This window comes from Choloepus didactylus, chromosome 4 (genome assembly GCF_015220235.1).
Source record: "Choloepus didactylus isolate mChoDid1 chromosome 4, mChoDid1.pri, whole genome shotgun sequence".
Lineage (NCBI taxonomy): Eukaryota > Metazoa > Chordata > Mammalia > Pilosa > Megalonychidae > Choloepus > Choloepus didactylus.
In genome coordinates this window covers 6,368,986-6,393,208 of record NC_051310.1, presented here as the reverse complement: position 1 = coordinate 6,393,208, position 24,223 = coordinate 6,368,986, and the positions used below count along the sequence as shown (strand labels likewise).

Sequence of the window (24,223 nt, the reverse complement as noted above, 5' to 3'; positions counted from 1 at the left end):
AAGGAATAGACAGCTATATATGGGCATTAATGTTATCGTTCTGGGTTGGTGGTGAGTTGCTGGTGGCTTGTTTCATTTTTAAGAGGGACGAGACTCTTACGTAATTACATAATGCATTTTACATAATAATATTTAATATAATCAATAATAATCCATTCTATAAATATATATTCAACAATAACTTAATGTCATAAATCAATACAATAAACACATTAATATAACTTATTATATAAACAATTTAATATAATTAATAATAAATAAAGTACTAATATTAGATAATTAGAAACTCGGAAAATGCCAATGAATAACCAAACATTGAGGATGTTAATCTAACACTGATTTTTATTTAAGAAGAAAAAGGTAAATGCAGTTAGTTGATGAGTTCTGTGAGTAAATAAGTGAATGGGTAGATGTTTGCCAGGGTTCTTTTCCAGTGTCCTTGGGGTTCATGGATATCAGTGCTATTATGCATGTGAGTGAAAAAGTAATTTCCTGTCTCAATCCGCTGTTGAAAAGATGGCGAGCCATGGGCCAGTGAGTTGCATATGTGGTGTACCGGGGGGCGTAGTTGGCACTGTTTACTGTTCTACCCCACTGAGGCTCATTAAAGACAAAGACCTAGTGTCCTCCTTCAGGTAAGGATCACACAGCCCCCGCTTTCTTGCCACATCTAGCCATTAGCATTGAAGTTAAAATTAGTTAAAAAGAAAAATTCAGTTCCACAGATGTGCTCATGAGCCACACGTAGCCGGTGCCGGGCATGTTGGGCAGTGCTGATGGAGAATGTTTCCGTCATTGCAGAAAGTTCCATCATCACACACAGGGCTGAAACAGACGGTTTCAGGCCATAGTATTTAGTTTTGGGTAGCAAGTGGCTTTACTATTTTGTGTTTCTTTAGAAAAAAGGAATAAATTATTTTAAGGGTCATTAAATCAATGGATCAATAATTTATAATTAATTCATATAGATAAATGAATAAATGAACCAATACTTTATTATAATTAATTCATTTAAATAAATGAATCAATACTTTATTATCAATTTTTATCAATAAATACATGGATTAAAGTTCAGTGTGGCCCACTGGTTAGATAGGATCATGAAACAGGATTAAAATTCATCCCAATTTTGCATAAGTTTTTGCTCTTTGGTAAAGTTACGTAAACAGGTGATAGTAATAGCTGTATCTAGCTCTTTTTGTGTTGGGTGATAGATTAAAAGGTGTTCATTGCATTATTTCACACTAAAAATTGAGCAGGTCAGTACATGAATGGGATACTGATGATGACGATGAGACACAAACCAATATTCATGATTAATCTAATATGCAGAGCTAACTTTCATTAACAAATCTACAATTACACTGTCGATTCTTTTAAAAATCTGCGTTTTCCTCCAGAATGAACACGCTTTCAGTGATGAAGATCGTGGCTGTTTCTTCTGTGGATACGGAGCACGGAGACCAATGTAACAGTCAGAATTCCTGTTCCTGTGCACAGGTTTGTGCAGGTGTGGCCGCTGAAGGATTTCAGTGGAATGAAAGGCTGTATGCACCGAGATAAAATCCAAGTGCGTTAAGGATAGACAAGTAACGGGACTGGGCTATCAAACAAGAAGTAGGAATAACCCACTCCAACACAACTGAGAGTCATTTTTTAAAAAGATGAGAAGAATTGGACTCTTTTCCAGAACAGTTTGATGTTCTATCTTATTTCTGAACTGCTGTTGAGTTAAATATTCCTGTATTGGTAGAGATCCAGGCTGTTAACTGTTAGGGGAGGCTCTTGGAAGGTGGTACAGATTGTTTGTGCTCTAGCTGTGGGATACTGTTGTGGTGTTTTTGTTGTGCATTATACCATGTTTCAAAGTGGACAAATTAAATGCAAGCAGCACCATCATAGACCGTGCGTGCTGATGGCACAGAGAGGAGGAAGGGTTTGTGGATTTTTCCACACGAGCAGCACTGAAAGCGCGGGAAGCTTCCGTGTCTGAAAGTGTGAGCTCTGGGTCATGGGAAGGAGGTTTTGGGGAGTTGTGATTGAAGGAATTATGAAGGTATAAATGAATGAAGAATAAGAGAGCTAGGCTTGGACCAATGATGAGATTGGAGGGTGTCTGAATCAAATATTTTGATTAAACCCTGTCTGGAACTCTGAGGTCCCTTATAAAAAGACATCTGCCTCTTGCCTCTATGGAAATGAGGTGATAGAAGAAGTTGAGAACGTTCAGGTATGTCATTCATGTTCTCTCACAGTTTATGAATGTAGACTGAATTGTTGTAAGTGACTCAATACATGAATAAATAAAGAAATGTGTAAGTGGGTGAATATAAAAAGAGGGCTGGTCAGGGACCAGTTATGAGAGTATGTAATGAAAGTAAATTGTATTGATAAAGACTGTTAGCCCTTTGTGGAAAGAGCTTGTGGAGAGACATATGTAAAACTCAGTATTATTGTTTGATACAGGTGGTTGTTTGTTTGTGGTTATTTTTATTTAGAGAAGGGAAAACCTTTACATAAATAAGTCATTGATTAAATAGTTATTAAATTGGAAAATAGAGTGAGCCTTGTTGATCTTAAGAATGTGCCTTATGAAAAGAGTTATTAATTCAGTCTTGTTCACTGACTTTTATTAACAAATAGAAAAAGTATCTAGATTTTTATTCCCTGTGGGTAGTGTAATGGACATATGGAGACATATTATTATCCAAGGTTTTTGACCAGTGTTAGTTAACTCCCAGATATTAATGAATTGTCACATGTGGACAAATAAATCCTTATTTGCAGTCAGTTCTTTGAAAAGAGAGCAAAGCATGGTCTGTTGAAGCATGTGTTTTGACGTTAGAATAAGGATTCAATTTTGTCCACCTTTCTGATGTTCTCTCCCAGTTTGGATCTGGGCATATGGACATGAGAAGAGAGTTTTCATTCTCGTTATTCATGGGTTTACTGTTGTTTTGTGTGTGTGTGTCAATTTTTTTAGTATATGTTAATATATGATCAAATTATCCCATGAGTCATTTCACAAAAGAATAAAAGGATGAATGATTTAATTAATATATAATCAGGGTCAAGTGCAGACAAATGGTGAGAATATGCCATGGATCAGAAATTGAAATTCAACCATTTCAACCAAAGACGGGGCCCTTAAAAAAAAAAGATTATCTAATTTCTTGCCAGGTTGGTTGGGAGCTGCACACAGATGTTTGCAATTGTCGTAGTTCTTATTTTTGAGTGATTGATTCAATGGTGTACCTGATATTATTTAACATTGATAGTTGAATAAGCCACTACCTAAAAAAGGAGTGCTATTTTTGGGTCAATGATGAAATAGGACTTGAATTAATTTTATGGTTCTACTTGACACAACACAACTAATATTCTTTAAATAAATTAAATCTGGGTTGTTTGTCCTTTTGACTCCACAGAAGGAAACCACGGCTGACCTGACCAGTCTGCAGAGGAAGATGCTAGCGTTGGCTTCTGTTGGTAAGGATCCTTAATACTGAAGGAAGAACTGTCTAAAGTTACTCTCAATTTGGGTGAATTTTTCATTAGTGTTTACTGATTTTTTTTACCGAATTATTAAAGTTAAGCTATGCATAGACCAAGGGTACGAATGCATTATGACATTGAATTGTGATTAATCCACTGCAGTGCAATTGTGGTTAAAAAAAGGTGAAGGACAGTTTTTTTTTTTCATTTACAGAGCTAATTAATAATCCATCTTATTTTTGCACTGCATTTGATTGACACATTGCTCCGGTAATAAGAAATAATAAAACTTAAGACTGCGCTGTACCATGTGGTTACCACTGGTGGCTATTTAAATTTAAATTAATTAGAATTAAATAAACGTTCAGTTCCTAGTTGCACTAGCCACATTTCAAGTATTTAGTAGCTGCACGTGACCACAGAACATTTCCATCCTCACACAAAGTTCAATTGGACAGCTCCTCATTGAGGGATGGAAGATAGTTGTGAAGAAAGGTGTTGGGTTTCTGGTTGTTTATTTACCATCTGATAATATGGACAAACTAAATGAAAGAGGAATAAGCTTGAATCAGCAGTAAATAGGGTATGGATATGAAGTGGGGATGTTGATTGATCTGCAGGTGTCTCACTGAGGGCCGTGGCAAGAGGAGATCTCGTCTATTAGCGCTATAGGAAAACAGCTTAAAAACAGACCTTGGTCATAGTCAAGGATCTTTTTTTTTTTAGATTCATGGATATTGACTTTTTTACTATTCATGAATTAATGAATGAATCAATAAGAAAGGCATAAATGAAAAAAAGACTGTTTAGCCTGGATCAGTGATGAGTACCCTGGGGTGTCTGAATCAAAGACTTTGATTAAACTCTATAACTCTGAGGTCCCATACAGAAATATTCCGTTTTATTTTCTCTATGGTAAGTAAGCTTGTCCAGGAGTCTAAAATATTCAGGAGTTTATTTTTGGGTTTCTGTATGGATTGTATCATTGTCAGTAAATCGGACCACAGATAAATAAATAAATGTATAAATGAATAGAGAGAAATGGGCTATTCCCAGTCCAAATATGTGATGCAACAAGAATCATTATTAGTACGCTTCTGAAGTCCTGGCTTCCAGTGAAGTCAGTTGATCAAAGCTGACCTTTTTGGGGGAAGAGCGTTTAGAGAAATGGATGTTCAAGCTTATGTTGTCCTGGGGTGGTGGTGGTGGAGATTGTTGTACTTTGTTTTATTAAGAAAAGGGTAAAGAAGTTTTCCTAAATTAATTATTTGTTAACGACCTAATTGAGAGGGGGCTTATACATGGACTTGTGTTGAGAATGCGTCACACGACCAGTTACGATCGGTCCAGTGATCTTCACTAAGTTTTAATAGAAAGCAAGAAAAAATGGTTGTCTGTTTTCTGTGCCTAATGAGCATATGGAAGGCATTGATATTGTCCAGTTTCTGTGGGTTCACATATATTAAGGATATTATAATAACTAAATCAAAGGATAAGTTCCTATGTCAGTTAATTACTTAAAAGAAAGCCAAGCCTGGACCAGTGATGGGCATGGAGGGGGACAAGGAAAGTGACTGGTCCTGTTCTGCCCAGCTGCTCTCCAGATAGAGAAACTCAATGTAGGGTCTTACCATTTTTTGAATGTGAATATATTTATATTTTATATTTTCCCTTTCTGGGTTTTAGTGCTTTTGTCACTGCCGGTTTCTTAAACGTATTATAGGTAATTAAATCCCTCCATGTGTAACTACATACCTACATAAATACAGGCAGCACAAGCATGGAGAATTTTGAGAATGTGCTTGAATCCAGGATTCAAAGTATTCTGATTGTTCCAAAGCAATATTCATTTAGGAAGAAGATCTAGCTGTTACTTGACTGGGTTCAGGGCCCGTAAACAGATACGGGTAATAGTCATGGTGGTTACTCTTTTGTCTAGTGTCGATTCCAAAGGTGTTTATTAATAGTAATTGCATTCGATTTTTGAATCAACCAACCAATCTATAGGTATGCCGTTTAAGGATTAAATATAAGATATTACAAGCACCAAGGCTTGTTCTTAATCACTGTGGTCTTGAATTCAAGTTTTTAAAAAAATTTGAATCTAGGTTGTCTGTCTATCTATCTGTCTATCTATCTATCTATCATATATCCATCCATTCACTCACTCATCTCTCTCTTTTCTCTCTCATCTATCTCTATTATCTCTCTATTTCTATTTATCTATTTCTACCTGTCTATCATCTATCTGTATAACGACCATCTATCTATTATCTATCTATATATCTACCTCTTCTTACATTTGCTTTGCATTCCATAAAATGGTCACACCATAGCTAATTCAGTCATTCCCTAATGAGGAAGATATTGACTGTTATCTTGTTGAATAAGGAGGGTAGAAACCTCTGTAAGCGATAGTCAAACTAATTGCTTCTGGTTTGGTGATTTGTCATGGTGTTGACTCTATTATTGAAAAGGAATAATTTGCTACTTAACAAATGAAAGGAATGGAAGTCATGCATGGACCAATTTCGCACACTTGTGGCCAATTAAGAAACGAGGAGACCACTTTTGTTCATTTTCACAGTTGCTTAATTATCCAATTTTATTTTTCAGTCACAGTTGATTTAAAGGCTATTTAGAAAGATACATTCTGTTTAGTCACTGTGGGAGGATCACATTCAAAGATATAAAATCTTGTCAGGGTTTTAAATGTGGAGTAAAATGGTGGGTTAATTGTTTATTGTCACATCTTTAAAATATGGGTGAAGTAAATGAAAGAAAATCAATCATTGATCAATGAAGAATATGGGATTGATTTGAGGTGAGGACAGTGTTTAACCCAATAATCTACAAAAAACTGATTCTGTTACCCACAGGGAGCCATTGATTTCATCTGGGGACAGATGTTAGGAGAGTTCAGACTTTTGTTCTTGGGCTTTGATAATTCCTAAGTATTGATTCTATTATCAGTAGTGAATCAATGAAAGTATAAACCAATGTATAAACTAATGAAGAAAAAGAATGTTAACCATGCCCTAATGATCAGTTTGTGCTGTTATGAACCAAGGATGATGTTTAATCCAGATACGCATCATATCTTGGGATATGAACCCCAGATGTTAGGAATATTCAAGAATCTTGTTTTTTGGGATTTGTGATTCATGGGTAGTGAATCAATCAATAAGAAAATAAATAGGTATATAAATGAAGAAAAAGCATGGGCCAATTGTGAGAATTTTTAATGAAAACGATGATTATTATTAATCCGTATCTGTATTAGTTATCTGTTGCTGGGCCACAAATTACCACACCCTTTACCTGGGTCAGGATCTGGGTGAGGTTTAGCTGGCTACCCTGGCTTAAGGTCATCTGCAGGTTGCAGTTAACTCGTTGGTTGAGGCTGTAGTTGGCTCAGGCTCCCTCAGTGGTTAGTGGCAAGATGCAGTTCCCTGAGGGCTGCTGGAGGCTGCCCTCTGCACTTTCGCGTGGGGCACATCACAGCCCGGCCGCTGGCTTCATCACAGTGAGCAAGAGGGCAAACAGGATGGGCAGAAGTCACAGCCATTTATAAGTGGCCTGCCATCACTTTTGCCATATCCCATTCTTTTTAAGCATCCCCAGGACAAGCCCAATCTCAGGGGAAGGAGATTTTAATAAGGCTGTGAATTGCAGGGAGTGGGGCTCATTTAGAGCCATTTTATGAAGCAGCCAGTGACTACATCTAAGCATTAAAGACCGCTTAAAAGAGATCAAGGTTCTTATCCCTTTGGTTAAGGAACGTCTCAGCAGGTGTACATTATAATCAGTGTTCTTGTTTCAAGTCGGTGGTTAGTTTTATAATTAAAAAGGAAAATATTTACATAATTAAATAAATTAACAAGCAGTTAACTAGATGAGAGAGGGCTGTGCTTAGACTAATGGTGAGAACATTTCACATGATGAGATTTATGATTGATTAATGCAATTCTGTTCACTGGTTTCCTTAAAAAATAATAAGCCATAAAGAAACTGGTATGTTGTGGGGCACTGGACAGATGTTAGAGCCATCAGGGTTCTGGTTGAGTTTGGGTGAGTAAAGTGACATTGATTATAGTAATAGAAGTGACTGCATGCGTGTGTGTGTTCATAACTCACCCAATTACTTAAAAGTGGGCAAAACTCATGTTAGGAAACATGGATCATGATTAATGTAATTCTGCCCAATTGATAATCATTTTTAGAAAATGTTAATGATATCCAAGGATCTTGCTTTTGGGATTTTTGTGGTTCCTGAATTTTAATTGTGTAGTTATGAATCAATGGCATGATAAAAATCTGTAATTGAAAAGAAATTAAGAGAGTAAAGCATTGTCCAGTTGAACAGATTATGTGTTGAGGCAATAAGTACTATTAATAGAAATTGAAAATTCAGAAGTCTGTTAAGATAAATGGATCAAGAGTATAATTCCTTTGGCAAAGGATGATATAAAGTTTTAATAATACCCTGTTTTCTTGCTATGAGTCATTGGCAAATTCAACATTGTTCATTTGATTAAGAGTTAAACAAATATTACCATAAATAAATGAATTTCTTGAACAACTAAGTAAATTAAATGCAGAAAGTAGGGATGGATGGATTAAATGCAATCCTCGAGTCATCTGTTCTCCTTTGTATTCCTCAGAATGGACACAGCCAGGTGAAGAAAGCCTTCTGCCGTGATTGACAGCTCTGTTTATTCATGTTAGGAGCATGGAGAAACATGTATGTGAGCCATGGTCAAAGTTATTGTATTGGTTGGGTGGTTTTTTAAGAGTAAACACTGTGTTATTGCATAATCAATGAAGGTCAACTATAGCTCAGTAATAAACATGGTATTGATATATAAACATGTTGATCAATCCAAACATAAAATACTGACATCAATTAATGAAAGAAATTGAAGCTCTGTGGGAAATTAATCTATAGACAAATTATCTATATTCAAGGACCTTGGTCTTGGCTATTTGTGATTCATAGGTATTGATTTCTTCTGTGATTAGTGAATTCATGAACTAATCAGTAAACCAGTATGATACAAATACAGTAAGAGAGCACCCATCCCGGATCAGTGATGAGGAATGGTGGTGTTTGAGTCGTGGATGATGCACATATGTGTCTGGAACTCTGAGCCCCACACAAAGAGAGATCTAGTCTCTTCTCTCTATTGGATATAATCCTATGGAAAGATAGTTAATTTGGATCATGGGTTTTGATTTATCATTATAAATGGATCAATGGATCAATGTAGTATGGAACATTACACAAATGTATAAATCAGTAACTACGAAGAGGGTGACAAGTGTCATATAGACAGTGATAAGTAATGATCAATTTTATTGCTCTGAATCTGTCTTGAGTTTGAGACTTTTCATTTTGTAAAGATATATATGCATACACACCCCCACATGCACACGTATATAATGGAACATTAATTAATGCCCAAACGATTGAGTGGATTGAATGTGGAAAGCAGGGGTCTGTGGAGATAATGTCTGATCCTTTTACCATCTGCTCTGCTCTGTAGCTGCAGAATGGACCCAGCCGAGCTGAACAAAATCACTCCACCCGGGCCTGAGCCCTGCGGCTGCCTCCCGGGTGTTAGCAGGTGTGGACTGGCTGCTGTGAGTTACAGTCAGAAGTTCTTATCTTAGATTGAATGCTTCTCTCTTTTCAAGGGTATTTATTGTATTAGTTAAAGTGAGTGGTATAATCAAAGAAGGCCATCTTGGCCCAGTGATAAATCTAGAATTGATATGAAACATTCTATTGATTCATGCACATACCAACTTGATTAATGAAAGTGATATATCCATGTGGGAGATGATTCTTTAGACAGATATGTGGATATACAAAGCATTGTTTTGGGATTTTTGTGATTAGTAGATATTTTAGTATGATCAGTTTATTTGTAAATTAACCAATAAACAGATATAGCAATGAATGAAGAAAAAGAAGGCGAGCGTGGACCAGTGATGGGGACTGGTGACGTATGAGTCATTTATGATGAATAGTGTGTGTCTGGAAGTCAGAGGTCCAAAAGAAATTCTAGCCTAGTTCTTCTATTGGAAAAGATGTTATGGGGAGATGTTAGGAATGTGGATTTCCATTTTATGATTATAATTAGTTCAATTATAGAATCATTAAACAAATATATAAGTCAAAAAACACAAAGGAGGCAAAGCTTTTCCAAACGTGAATCTATGTGTTGAAATAAATATTATTAGTAAAAACTAAAAACCCTGATTCCCATTGAGAAATAAATGCATTAAGAATTTTGCCTCTTTGGCTAAGGATTACAGGGCTCCTGAGAAGCAGTAGTCAGGGCCAGGTTACAGCTCTGCGTTAGCCTGAAATTTCAGGTTGTTTTGTTAAGAGAAATGCATATATATAAAAGTTTTGTTAAGAGAAATATATATTTTATATATATAAAGGGAACTAATGCCAAAATGATTGAATAACTAAAATGCAGAAAGCAAGCATCTAGTTGACAATATCTGATTTTTGAAATTGTCTGCTCTGATTTTTATTCCTCAGGTGGGAAGTACCCAAGCTAATTTCAGGGGCCCTAAGTTTGCCTCTGTGTTTAGGAGGATGGAGACCTACGTGAGTACAAAGGTCTAGGCTTGATTTTTTTAAGGATATTCATTGTATTATTAAAAGTGTGAACTCTAATCAAATAAGGCAACCCTGGCCCAGTAACAAACATGGAATGGCAATGAAGTATGTTATTGATTAATCCCTATATGAAACTTTGAGGGTGATTAATGAAAGCAATCTCTAGATGTGGTAAATTATTCTATAAACAGTTGTAAGGATTTTGGAAGATCTTTTGTTGGAGCTTTGTGGTTCATAGGTATTTGATCATTATTATCAGTGAACTGATATTAATCAATGAACAAGTATGGATGTGAATGAAGAAGAGGGTCAGCCTTGGACCAGTGGTGACAACTGGTGACGGATGAGTCAAGGATGATAAATGTACGTGTGTGAAGCTCTGAGGTCCCACACAAGGAGAAATCTAATCTCTTCCTTGTGTCAGAAATGATGTTATGGACAAATACAGGAATATAAAGAAGTCTTTTTATCTGGAGTCATGGATTTTTGTTTTATTTTGTAATGTTTTAATGATAGAACTACTAAACAGATACATACTATAAATCAATAACTACGAGGAAGGTAAAGTGTTTTATCACACTATTAATATAAATGCTGCCGTCTCTTAAGAAATAAAGGGATCCACGGGTGTTACTTCTTTGGCTAAGGATCTTAGAGATCCTGATAAATAATAATCAGTTTTATGGCTCTTGATCAATAGAAATTTGAGGTAGTTCATTTTGTTATATATATACATATATTGTGTGAATATATTCTTATATATACAATTATATATATTTTGTGGATATATACTATATATAATGAAACATTAATACCTGAATGATTGAGTAAATTTAATGGAAAGACCAAGAATGTAAAGAGAGAAGTTGTGACTATTTTTATCTTCTCTGCTTATAACTCGTTAGGACGGATGCCTTCAAGCTGAGATAAACCCTGTTCCACGGCCACGAGCCCTGTGGTCACCACCACATGTTAGAACCGTAGAGACCAATGTAAGTAATAATCAGAGCTTTGGTCTTTTTTTAAAAAAAATGGGTATGCACTGGATTGTCAAATGTGTGAAATACTGAGAGAAACCAACCATTGCCCAGTGATAAATATGGGATTGAAATGAAGTATTAGTCACGGCTCTTGTTCTAGGTTTTTGAGATTCATAGGTATTTTATCAGTGAATTGATGAATTAATAAGCAAACAAAGGTAGATTTGAATAAAGAAAAAGGGCAAATCCTGGACCAGTGGTGATGATTCTGGCATATGAGTCAAGGATGCTGAATAACAAGTGTCTGGAAGTCAGAGGTCCAATGTGAAAGCCTTATTGAAAACTATCCTGTAGCAAGATATTATGAACATTTAAGGATCTTACTCTTATATTTGTGCCATGGATTTTGGTTCCATTACTATAAATACATAAGTGAAGGAATCAATCAGTAAATATAAATGCATAAATTTGGATAGGGTTAAGTATTGACCAAGTATGAAAATATGTGCATTAGTATACATTGAAAATACTAAAGTTCATTAAGAAATAAATGGTTTAAGGGTGTTATTTCTTTGACTAAGGATGATATAGACAACTATAGGTAATCAACCATATTCTTGTTCTTGGTAATGATAAGTAATAATCAGTTTTATGGCTCTCAATCAGTAGATAATGTTCATTTTCTAAGAGAATAATGCTCATTTTCTAAGAGAAAATTAAATCTAGTACCCCAAGTTAGTAAACGCTTACGTGACTGACTAAATGAACAGTGGAGTGCGGGGACCTTGGACACAACATGTCAATCTTTTCATCATCTCCTCTGCTTTGTGTTTCCCAGATGGACATCCCCAGGCTGGTTTAAGGGTTCTGCCACGGTAATGAGCTTTGTGGTCGCCTCCATGTTAGGAGCACGGAGACCAATGTGTGTAATCACCAAAGTTCTTGTCTTGGTTTGGGTGATAGTTTTTTAAAGGTACTCAGTGTAATATTTAATAAGCATTAAATATAAGAAAAAGGCCAACCTTGGCCTAGTAATAAATATGGGATTGACATGTTGATTTCTGACGTTTTCAATAATGTGGATGAAAAATGAAATAGATATATTCACTGAGGCAAATGATTCTATAGGCTGATATGAGGGCTTGTTATGGATATTTTTCCTGGGGTGTTGTGATTCATAGGTATTTAGTTCATTATTAGTGAGTTGATGAACTGATGAATTAAACAACATGGAAATGCATGATGAACATGAGGGTCAAGCCTGAACCAATGATGAGCACAGGTGGCGTATGAATCAGGGATGATGAATATACATGTCTGGAAGTCTGAGGTCCAAAGAGAAAGGACTTCTGTTGCTTCTGCAGGGCATGATCCTTTGGGCAGATGTGAGGATTATTACCCTTGTCTTTGTGTTCATGGAATTTGATTCTATTATAAACGCATCAATGTAAGAATCAAAATAAATATAAATAAATAAATTTAAATTGAAGATGTTAAAGCACTGCTAATTATGAAATTATGTGTTAGTGACAAGAAAAAACATTTATATAAATGGAGACCACTGACTTCTGTTAAGAAATACATGATTCAAAATTGCTACCTCTTTGGCCAAGGATGATGTAGATAAATATAGTTATAATAGTCAGTGTTCTTATTGTAGGTGAGGTCAGTGGAAAGTTTGATGATGCTCCTTTTCTTAAGAGGAAAATATTCATAATACCCCTAATTAAGAAATGCCTAAATGACTGACGAAGTGTCAAGTTGCATGCAAGTTTCAATGGAGATAAGTCTCCACTTTTTCAATCCTCTGCTCTGCTTTGTACTCTTCTCCTCAGAGGTGATACAGCACAGCCGATCCAAGCATCCTGCCGTGTTCACCGCCTCTGCGGTTGCCTCCATGTGAGAGGCCAATGGAGGCCAATGTGAGTCATGGTCAAAGTTCTTGTGTTGACTTGGGTGGTTTTCAGGTTTTCATTGTAATATTCAGAAGGTTCTAAATATGATCAAAGAAGGCCAACCTTGGCATAATTGTAAATATGGTATTGACATATAACATATTTATTTATTGATATCACAACACTGCGGATGATGAATGATAGAGATATATTCAATGTGGCAAATGATTCTATAGACAGATAATAGAGATATTTAAGGGTCTTGTTTTGTTTTTTTGTGGTTCATAGAAATTTATTTTATTATTATTAGTGATTTGTTGAATTAAGCAATAAATAAATGTATGTAATGATTCAGAGGTATTTATTTTATTATTAGTGAACTGATGAATAAATCAGTAAACAAGTGTAAAAATGTAGGCAGAAAAAGAGGGTCAGCCCTAGGTCAATGGTGACAGCTGGTTGTGTATGAGTCACAGCTGATGAATATACATGTCTGGAACACTGAGGTCCCACACAGAGGAATCCTATAGACAGATGTTAGGAATATATAAAGACCTTGTTCCTGGTTTTCATGTTTATGAATTTTGTTGGTATAAACTGATCAATCAGATAATCAATATACAAATATAAATGAAGAAGGTGGAGCATTGTCCATTTGTGAAAATATGTGGTGAGGGAAGAAATATTACTTGCATATTGAATATGCTGACGTCCGAATGGTTCAGTGGTTCAACCCTCTCTGCCTAAGGGTGATACAGACAGTATTAGTAATAGTCAATGTGTTCATCTGTGTCAGTGCCAGTTCGACTGTGTTTTTTTTCCTTAAGAGAAAAATAATTAAATATTGTCCCAAATTAGTAAATGCCCAAATGACTGATTGAATGGTGGAATGCTGGGGCTGATGGACTTAATATCTCAATCTTTTAATCAATCTTTTCGGTTTTGTACTCTTCAGAATTGGTGAACCCAAGATGATGCACACATCCTCATGGTCGTGAGCTCTGTGGGTGCCACTGTGTTCTGAGAATGGACACCCAATGTGAGTGACGGTCAAAGTTCTTGTCTTGGTTTGGAGGCTGCTTTAAATGTGTTCGCTATATTATTTACAAGTGTGAAGAATATCAAGGAGTATATTCAATTTGTTCTAGTGATTATTACAGTTTGGATATGTTGAGTAATCCATATATGCATCATTAAGGGTAATTAAAGAAAGACATCAGTGTCTATATGATATGATTCTCTAAACAGATTTTAGAGCTATTCAAGACTTTTTCTTGTTTTTTTATGGCTCTTAGACATTTCTTTTATTCTTATCAGTGAATTGATTGATTAGTCAATAAAATATGTAGATATTCATGAAGAAGAAAAGTGTCCATTCTGGTCCAATGATGATGGTTGTTGGCCTGTGGCTCCTAGATGATGAATAGCCCATGTCTAGAACTCCGTGGTTGAATACTAAAAGAAATCTAGATTGTTTACTCTCTTGGAAATGATCCCATAGGAAAATGTTAGCATTATTCCAGGAGCTTATTGTCTTTCAGGGATATTGCTTGTAATTTTATGATTTAATTAATTATTAAAAACTAAACAATTTTGTGTATAAATTTAGAAAAGAAGGGCCAAGCCTAGACTATACCATACATATTTTGTCCCTCTCAAGGAAGAATTCTTGGATTGTACCAGTTTTGTTAATAACTATATAGGCAGGAATTCAAATAGTATCTATGTTCTGGGTAACTTGGAAATTAAATATTGTTTGGTTTCCTAAAAAAGAATAGATGGTTGGACAGGCTATTTTATGCACTGATGTGAATAACTAACCAAACAACTAACAAATGGTCAAGAACTGACCATTCTTAATAATGTGCCACAAAGCAAGGAATTAGATGAATCCAATTCGGTAAGGTAACGTGTGCTTGTAGAGATGTCAAGGATATCATATGTTTGAGTGGATACATGAGGCCGCTGTGTCTAAGAGTTAGCTGTTTTCTTTGATTTGGTTGATGGATTTAAGAGTGTTTATATAAAATAAATAATTGAAGTAATTCGTAAACAAAAGGAAGTTCTTTCTTGTGCCAGTGATAGAGAGGGTAGTGAACCAGTGTTTGAGATTTCTTTAATCTGATCATTTCTCACATTTATGGAAACAAAATCTGAATCTTGATTGTTTCAAATTTTTTAGTATCTGCTGTGTACTTCCCAGAGTTGATGCACTTGGCTGATTAATTCTTCTCTGAGCATGGTGGTATTTGCTGTTTCCTTGGTGGGTAAGGAGCGTGGAAAGTGGGTACAGAAGTCATGCTCACATTCTTGCTGTTGGTTGGGTGTTCATTGATATTCACTGTGCTATTGAAAATGGTCAAATGGCTACAGGTATAAATAAAATAAAAAATGGCAAAGGATGAGAATCTGTTATGAACCAAGAATTAGAATTAATCCCATTTGGCACAATGGTGGACAGCTTTAAAAAGATAAAGATTGATGCCAATTTCCTTATTTTCAGAGCTTTTTAGCTTTTTCATAGTTCATTTAAACTTCCTTGTATTGATAAATTGTTTATTTAGCCTGATAACTCCTTGAGGAAGGAGCACATATGAATTGAGAGTAATAGTCAATATTAAGATCAAGTGGCACATTCTTCATGTTCACTGTTAATAGAATGTCTAATTAGATAAAATGGATCAAGTATGGACCACTGATATGAATGGAATAAAATCTAAACTAAGGTTTAATTATTATATTTATATTCCATGGAAGTCCATTATAAAAAGAGACCCTGTCTGTTTCCTCTCTTGAAAATAAGCCTATTGACAGATGTTAGGAATAGTCAAGGAACTTGTTGTTGGACTTTGATAGGTTGTTCATGGATATCAATTTTATTATAAATGAATCAATAAATATAAATATCAATGTAAATGAATATAGATCAATCTATTAAAGTCCTGTCTCATTATGAATTCATGTATTAGAACAATAATTATCATTATTCTCTGTCTGAAATACTGTGGGCCATTAAAAATTGAACAAGGCTGTCACCATGTCCATAACCAACATAGACACAGATGTGAGAGTAGTCAGTGTCTTTATTTCAGGTGCTTGTCAATTTTAGTGGTTTCCTCCTTTAGAAAACCAGTAAAGTTGTATAAATAAATAAATTGAGGAAAAGCTAAGGAAAGGAAAGTAGGCCAAGCATGGGCCAATAATGAGGATGTGTTATGAAGCAGGGATTATATATTAATTAGACCAATATAGTACAATGGAGAACAATTTAAAAAGAGATCAAGGCTTTACCATTCATTTCCATAGCTGCACATTATTCCATTTTCAGTTTCACTCTAGTTTTTACAACGTTCCTTAATTGATAAAGATCTGTGGATTAGATTTAAGACTTATATTTAAAGCTTTCACATTGAGATATGTTATTGCTAGTGTTTTAGATGTTGAGTGGGAAGAGCAGCTGATGATTGTTCATTGTTGCATCTTAAACAAATGTACAAATTAAAGAAAAATTGCCAAACATGGACCAGTGATGTGAATGGAATAATGAATCAGTGAAAGTATCAATAGACGAAGATGTACATAAATAAAGGAAAAGTACCAAAATGGACTAATTATCAAAATATCTTGTGAAACAGATATTTTGTTAATGTAGTTTTGAAAGTTGGTTTCCATTAAAATAAATAGATATATCTATCTAGGTCTAAGAAAACTAAAGTAAGAGAGCATATGATCAATGAAATGAATGATGCCTGTTCCTTATCATCCACAGATGGATTTCATGACCAGGTGTTCCTGATGAACTCTGTTTTGTGAGTATAGACCAATGTAAGTAGTCGGCAAAGTTCTTACTTGTTCGCATGGTTTACTGAAGGGTATTGACACTATTATTTAAAGGTCTGAAATATAATGATAGAATGCCAAGCATGGACTAATGAACGATTAATTCATATATTCAGCACTGAGATAGATTAAAGAAAGAGATCTAGTCTGTTAGCTCTGTGGGAAAAGATTCTATAGACAGATGTTAAGAATATTCAAGAATCTTGTTTATGAGCTTTTTGATTTATGGAAATATATTTTGTTATGATCAGTAAATTAATGGATTAATCCATAAAACAATATAGATGATGAATAATATGTCTGGAATTTTGCAACCCAACACAAAAAGAAATCTAGTCTGTTACTGCTATTAGAGATTTTAGTAATATGAAAGGATTTTCTGGGGGGGGACTTTTAGATTTCATGGATAGTGATTGTATTATTATAAGGAGATCAGTGCATGAATAATTAAATAAATGTATGAAAGGAAGGAAAACAGACAAGCATTGATTAACATAAACAATGAAGCCAGCACCATTCCCAATATCCATGAAAGATGTTTCAAAATTTTATACCTTAGGAGAAGACATTTAAAGGTGAATGTATGGATTGTCGGTGCTCAGTGTTCTGGGTTGTCTTAGGTTCCTGGTGGGTTGGTTCATTAAATAGTACATAAGTAACTTAGAGTGCCAAGTATGGCCAAGCAAGAATGACCTGATTGTGTTCACTGAGTTGCATTACAAAAATATAGAGTCTGTTAGCTCTTATAAGGAGTTCATATATTACTGTTATTTAGTGATGCTGTTTTGAGTTGTGTACAAAGATTTTGATTTTAGCCTGTAAGTGAATAAATAATTTAATGACTTATCAATTTGTTAAACAATCTTGGCTTTACCAGACTGCATAAAGAGCATGTAGACAGATATGCAGAAAGAATTTTGCTGGGTTTCTGGGAGATTACATACTGTCAATTAAAAAAATAATAATTGATATCTAGTCAAGCTAATTTGTGAATTAAATAATGACTGACTGAATGAATAAAAATAGCATTGAACATTGACATTTGGTGAGCATGTGCCATGCAACACATATTTCCATGAATTCATTTTTGCATAGGTAAGGGTCAGTGGTAGAGCAGATCAGAGCTATAGTCTGAATGGGTGGAGGCATTGAGACGTGTGTGTGTGTGGCTCAGCTCTTATTCTTTGTATATGGTGGATTCAAGGGTGTTTGTTCATTATTTTATAAAACATTAATTATTGAATTATTTGAATAAAAGGAGGTCGATTCTTGGCTCGGTGACCGAAAGGGACATGAATCTATGCTTACTATTAATCTAATCCCTCTTATCTCACATCCATTAAAACAAAATCTAAATCTACATTGTTTCATTCATTTGAACATTTGCTTTATTCTCCCCATAATTGGTATATAGGTCGTTGGATGTTCTGTAGTGATGAAGATTTGGAGTCTACCTTGGTCGGTGAGGAGCATGCAGTTCAAAGTAAGTCACACCCAAGGTCCCTGTTCTGTGTTTGAGTTATTTGTTCACGGGTGCTAATTCTGTTTTAAAATTGAATAAATGGCTACATCCATAAACAAAATTTAGGAAGACCAAGGATGAGAAAATGTTATGGACCAAGGAATAAAATTAGTCCCATTCAGTGCAGATGTGGATAATTAAAAACAAAGTTTGAGACCATTTCAGTTTGTTTTGTGGCTGTTTAATTTCCTACTTCAGGTTTGCACCATGGTTCATGTAAATTCAATGTTTTAGTAACAATCCAGTCTGTTAACTAGAGGAGAAAAGAGCACGTATGAAGTTGGAAATAATTTTTAATATTCTAGTTCTTGAATCACGTGGTGCATTCCTGGTTATTCATTATTGCAGCATAAGAATATGCAAAGACTCAAATGAAAAAGCCAATCATGATGTGATGGAATGCAATCTTGACCAAGGCTTATGATTAGGATATTTGTGTAATGCTCAGGTCCATTAGAAAAAAGTACCTAATCTGTTACCTCTGAGAGAGATGTTAGGAGTATTCAAGTAACTTGTTCTTGATCTTCAGTGGGTTCATGGATATTATTTTACTGTACTATATATGTATGTGTGTATATGTACATTCACATTATCTATGAATAATAAGAGACATTGGTCAGAATATGGCCTCATTATGAACACATGCAATGGCACAAGGATTATTATTATCCCACATTTAAAACACAACACTGAGTTTCATTAAAAATAATAGGACACTTGTCAGAAGTAAGCACACATGCAGATATATGGTCAATGGCTTTGCTATAGGTTGGTTGTGAGTTTACACCTTTGCCTATTGGAATAGATCACAGATGTTACATTTTTGTGAAAGGCTTGTATAGTCGGATGTATGTGACAGCCAACGTTCTTGCTCTGCATCAATGGTGCATTCCAGGTTGTACATTTTATGAAGAGAAAGGAATTGATTGATATAATAAACATGCTAATGTCTAAGAAAATTAAAGGGGGAGAGCATGGGTTCGATGGAATGGATCTCATGCTCTTTAATATTCTGCTCCATATTCTACAGCATAGATGCCGTGATCAGGAAGTTTGTGGTCTATGGGCATATAGCTGACTGTACGTAAGAGTCAAAATTCTTGTTATAGAATGTCAACCATGGACTGATGATAAATATGGAATTGATGTGAAGCAAGTATACTGAGTAATCTGTATATTCTGCAATGATGTCAATTAACGAAAGAATGCTAGCCCTTTAGCTCTTTGGAAAATGATTTTATATTGAAATGTTAAAGCTATTTGGATTTTTTTTTTTTTTTTGGTTCATGGGTATATATTTTATTATTATTAGTGAAATAAAGAAAAAGGGGGAAATCTGGACCAATAACGCGGACTGGTGGTGTTTGAGTCAAGGATAATGAATAGTAACAATTACTCTGAGGCCCAACACAGAGGAATCATGTATATTGTCCCCTGTTGGAGATGATCCTATGAATAGATGTTAGGGATACCCAAGGATCTTTTTCTTGGATTTCTGAGTTCCATTCATATTGAATGCATATTATCAGCTAATAAATGCATGGCCAACAGAACAAATGTATGAATAAATGAAGAAAATCAGGACCAAATTTGGAATAAACTATAGCTTATGTAATGAAACAAGGATCATTATCGATCCACTCCCGAGACTTTTGACCCTTAGACTTAAGAATATGGGGAGGGCTGTTTGTGATTTTTGATGTTCACGTTCTGTGCTATTTCTGATTGGTAAGGTTTTTCTTTTTTTTGAATTAAGAAATAGGATAAAAATCTTTGATAATTTCAATTAACTAACTACATTGAAGAGATCCAATATGAACCAGTGGCAAAAAAAAGGGTTGTATAATGAGACAGTCCAATTGTCTTCACCGAGTTCCATTAAGAAAGTTTAGAATCAGTTGTCAGGTATGTTAATGACCAACTGGACACAGTTACGAGTTACTCAGTGCTATTGTCTTGAGTTTCTGTACAAACATATTGATCTTCTCATTACAAATGAAAGAATGAATAAGTTAATAACTTAATATGTGAGATTAATATGTAAGATGAGCAAACTGGGCATGATTCATCCAGTTTGACTCAACTGATGCCCCTTTTAAGAAAAAAATCTTGATTTTTATCAGTTTGAATAAGAAGCAGATACACACAACAGCATTTCCCTTCTGTTTTTCTGGATGGTTAAATTTATTCATTTTGAATAAAAACTGAATAGTTAATTAAACTCATTAATGCATTAATGAATGAATGAAAATTAAAATAAGTCCAAGCACAGGGAAATTGATGAGAATATAATATGAAGAAAAGGATTTATGTAAATCTAATTCTTCTCTGTCAAGGTTCACTTGAGGAAAAATTCTGGGTTATTAACTGCCTGGGTAGTAGCCAGCTTTTATTCTGTTCAGGGAGTCACAGGTGTTCATTATCTTAATTAAAGTTTATTAATTGAATTAATTTAATAAATAAATGAGTTTAATCCTTAGGCCAATGACAGGAAATGGCATGGCCCATGGTAAAGATTAATATAATCTTGCTCATAATTCATTAAAACATCTAAATATTTGTTAAAATTAATTAGTTAATTGAGGACATACAGGACAGTGAGGAGCATGTGATTGAAATAAGGTTTGCGAGTCCTCTTCTTCTGTACAATTGATGGTCATATTTAAAAAATTCGTGGCTTTTATCCTTTTCCGATCTGAGTAAATAGCACACTAAAAGGTACGTATACATTTTTTTTTGCATTCCTGATGTTTTTATATGTTGTGTCTTCATTTTCATTCATCTCAAAGTATTTTCTAATTTTCCTTGTGATTTATTCTTTAACTTGTTGGTTATTTAGGAGTTATTTTCCACATATTTATGAATGTCCTAAGTTTCTTTTATTTCTGATTTCACCCCCTTGTGTTCAGCAAATTCACTTTTAAATTTATTGTGATTTACTTTATGGCCTAGTGTGTGGTCTATTATGCACTTAAGAAGAATGTTTCTTCTGTTGGGTTGAGTTTTTGATAGAGACCTAGTTGGTTTGTCGTGTGGTTCAAATCTCATATTCTCTTACTGATCTTTTGCCTGGTTGTTCTCTCCGTTGTTGAAACTGGGGTACTGAAGTCTCCAACAATTATTTTTTAATTGTTTATTCCTCCCTTCAACTTTGTCAGTTGTTGCTTCATGTATTTTGGGTCTCTGTTATTTAGGTACATATATGTTTATAATTTTTTATATTTTTTATCTTCTTGTTGGATTTTATCATTATAAAGTATCCCTCTTTCTCTCTGTTTGCATTTTTTGTTTTCATGGTGACTTTTCTGATATTTGCATTATCACTCCACCCCAGCTGCTAATGTTTGATGTTTGTATATATATATTCTCCCATCCTTTTAATTTCAACTTATTTACATCTTTGATTCCAAGTGTGTGGATTTTACAAACTCTTTACATTTAATGTTCATACAGTTTTTAATTTAAAATTATTTAAATAGTTTTTGGGTTTTTAAAAAAATTAATAGATGGGCATAATAATACATAAATAAATTTATTAATAAATACAGGAGGGTGAGGCCTGGTCCTGTGATAAGAACGTGACTTAAAACCAGTATTTAAATGAATCCAGTTCTTCAGTTGTGGACCCTTTATAAAGAAGATCTAGCCTTTTCACTGCAGGATAGGGAGCATGAAGATGTTTGCAACACCACTGGTGGCGTTGATGTAAGGGTGGTAGATTCAAGGATGTTTATAATATTATTAAAGTTAATGAGAGAACAAATAAACAAGTAAAAAAGCCTCAATAATACATTGTGACATGAATAAAGGTTTAAGATTCATCTAATTTTTCTTACCTGGTTACACACATGAATAAGATCAAACAAGGCCAGGCCTGAACTAGTGATGAGATACCGAAGTTTACGATTAATTTGGTTCAGTATGACTTGGGGTGACTTGAAAACAGACCAAGCCCATGTGACCTGTTTTTATAGCTCCTTAAATTTGTATTTCAGGTGTTCTATGAACAGTCGGAAATTGATGAAGCTGCAGGTTATCCACGTGGTGAGGAAGGAGTGCCTGGGAGAGGTAAGTACTAGTTGCTGTTTTAGTTGTGGTTTATTTTCTCTGAGTTCCTTTTATTTATAGGAAGAATATATAAAGTATATGAAAGAGGGTCAACATTGACCAGTGATGGGGATGGAATGCATTCTGAAATCTCTTTCATGATCAAGACTTTTTTGACTACTGAGGTCCATTGCAAAAAGGACATAAGTGTCACATCTGTGGGCGTGAGCCTACAGCTAAATTTCGTTAATACTCAAGGAAGACGTTCTCAGGCTTTGGCGCTTCCAGAATTTTTTTTTTTTTTAAATTATAAGTGAATAAATGGAAGCCTAAACGAATATGCAAATATATAAAGATAATGAAGGGGGAGCACATCCAATTATGAAAATATGAGGCAAGAATTATTATAAATAAAACTTGGAACCTCTGAAGTTCATTAACTGAATCAAAAGTTACGTTTTGGGGTAAGAATGGTCTAGGCAGTGATAAGTAATAGTCGATCTTCTTCCGTTAGTCAGTGGTGAGTTCGAGTGGTTCATTTATATACGAGAAATAGAAATAAATAATACTACCGATGCCTAAGTGACCAGAAACATGACATGGAGACGTGTAATGATAGAAAGAAGGCCTCCACATTTCATTCTGCATTTCCTGTTACTCCCTAGAACGGACACACCTGAACTGATTGAAACTTCGGTCATACTGGAACCCTGTGTTTTAGGAGCACGGAGGTGATGTAAGTAATAGTTGGAGCTCTTGTGGTTTGGGTGTTTTATTTACTAATATTCACTGGGTTATTTTAAAATAGTGTTAAATAGAAACAAAGATGTTAACCATGGCCCAATTATGGGATCAATATGAAACTTATGTTGATTAACGGATATGTGTACCTCTAAGGTTGATTAATGAAAGAGATAAAGTCTGTGGGCAATGACTGTATAGTTGGATGTCAGGAATACTTAAGGGTCTTGTACTAGGAGTTCTGTGAGTCATTTTATTACTATTACGCAATTTAAGAAATATTTAAGAACAAATGTGTAAATTAAATGAGGAAAAAGAAGGCCAGTCCTGGACCAATGATGACAGCCGGAGGTATATGAGTCGTTGATGATGAATGAATGCTGAGGACCCAGGCACAAAGAAATCTCGTCAGTTCCCTCCATTGTAAATGATCCTACAGACCAAACTCAGGAATATACAAGGGTCTTGTTCCTGTTTGGGGGGGGGTGTCATAGATTTAGATTCTGTTATGATTAATAAAAAAATGAGAACATTAAACAAATATATAAATGATCAAAGAGAAGGGTAAGGCTGTGAAAACTAAGGACATATATTGCAAGGCAAGGAATCCTATTACTATATTTGGATTCACTGATGCTCATTAAGCAAACCGTGGCTATAGGGTGTTACTTCTTTGGCTAAAACGTATAGATACTGATAAGTGTTAGTCAGTTTTATTGATCTGCACCTTTTTCAGGTTTGTAGTTGTTCATTTTGTTAAGAGAAAATATATAAATATTATGAAATTAATGACTACCTCAATCATGAGTAAAGGAAACATGGAAGGCAAGGGTCAATTGACAGGATGTCTAAATCCTTTTACTGTCTGCTCTGCTTTGTATTTCTTAGGTCAGAAGCCCACGAGCTGATTGAAAGTTTCTTCCATGCTCCTGAGCTCCGTGGTTGCCGCCATGTGTTAGGAACATAGAGAACATGGTGAGTGAGAGTCCCTGTCTTTGTTGGAGTCCCTTTTAAAGGGTAGTCAGTGTATATGTAAAAGTGTGAAATGTAACTTGAGAAGGATAAT

At 34.9% G+C, this 24,223-nt stretch overlaps 1 long non-coding RNA gene, 9 other non-coding genes and 2 pseudogenes across 10 annotated transcripts in view; all 12 read left to right on the top strand.

The window, feature by feature from the left end:
• The first annotated feature begins 1,402 nt into the window (after nucleotides 1-1,402).
• Nucleotides 1,403-24,223, top strand: part of LOC119531067 — a 35,389-nt gene continuing 12,568 nt past the window's right edge. The window contains exons 1-15 of the long non-coding RNA XR_005216191.1: nucleotides 1,403-1,500; nucleotides 3,429-3,489; nucleotides 8,160-8,239; nucleotides 9,042-9,122; nucleotides 10,052-10,120; nucleotides 11,038-11,124; nucleotides 11,951-12,034; nucleotides 12,948-13,034; nucleotides 13,963-14,046; nucleotides 15,190-15,274; nucleotides 16,777-16,832; nucleotides 18,262-18,330; nucleotides 22,365-22,437; nucleotides 23,082-23,152; nucleotides 24,046-24,132. This is a non-coding gene — a long non-coding RNA (uncharacterized LOC119531067). The remainder of the gene's footprint in view (nucleotides 1,501-3,428; nucleotides 3,490-8,159; nucleotides 8,240-9,041; nucleotides 9,123-10,051; nucleotides 10,121-11,037; nucleotides 11,125-11,950; nucleotides 12,035-12,947; nucleotides 13,035-13,962; nucleotides 14,047-15,189; nucleotides 15,275-16,776; nucleotides 16,833-18,261; nucleotides 18,331-22,364; nucleotides 22,438-23,081; nucleotides 23,153-24,045; nucleotides 24,133-24,223) is intronic.
• LOC119533686 lies at nucleotides 2,090-2,164 on the top strand. The gene has a single exon (XR_005216802.1). It is a non-coding gene; the product is annotated as a small nucleolar RNA SNORD113/SNORD114 family (small nucleolar RNA).
• On the top strand, nucleotides 4,308-4,379 carry LOC119533701. The gene has a single exon (XR_005216815.1). It is a non-coding gene; the product is annotated as a small nucleolar RNA SNORD113/SNORD114 family (small nucleolar RNA).
• On the top strand, nucleotides 8,579-8,652 carry LOC119533693. Its single transcript, XR_005216808.1, has one exon. It is a non-coding gene; the product is annotated as a small nucleolar RNA SNORD113/SNORD114 family (small nucleolar RNA).
• LOC119533681 lies at nucleotides 9,480-9,554 on the top strand. Its single transcript, XR_005216797.1, has one exon. It is a non-coding gene; the product is annotated as a small nucleolar RNA SNORD113/SNORD114 family (small nucleolar RNA).
• On the top strand, nucleotides 10,449-10,522 carry LOC119533697. The gene has a single exon (XR_005216812.1). It is a non-coding gene; the product is annotated as a small nucleolar RNA SNORD113/SNORD114 family (small nucleolar RNA).
• On the top strand, nucleotides 11,362-11,435 carry LOC119533690. Its single transcript, XR_005216805.1, has one exon. It is a non-coding gene; the product is annotated as a small nucleolar RNA SNORD113/SNORD114 family (small nucleolar RNA).
• On the top strand, nucleotides 12,375-12,448 carry LOC119533678. Its single transcript, XR_005216794.1, has one exon. It is a non-coding gene; the product is annotated as a small nucleolar RNA SNORD113/SNORD114 family (small nucleolar RNA).
• Nucleotides 13,446-13,519, top strand: LOC119533694. Its single transcript, XR_005216809.1, has one exon. It is a non-coding gene; the product is annotated as a small nucleolar RNA SNORD113/SNORD114 family (small nucleolar RNA).
• On the top strand, nucleotides 14,386-14,460 carry LOC119533713. The gene has a single exon (XR_005216822.1). It is a non-coding gene; the product is annotated as a small nucleolar RNA SNORD113/SNORD114 family (small nucleolar RNA).
• On the top strand, nucleotides 19,707-19,777 carry LOC119533709 (annotated as a pseudogene).
• LOC119533705 lies at nucleotides 23,486-23,548 on the top strand (annotated as a pseudogene).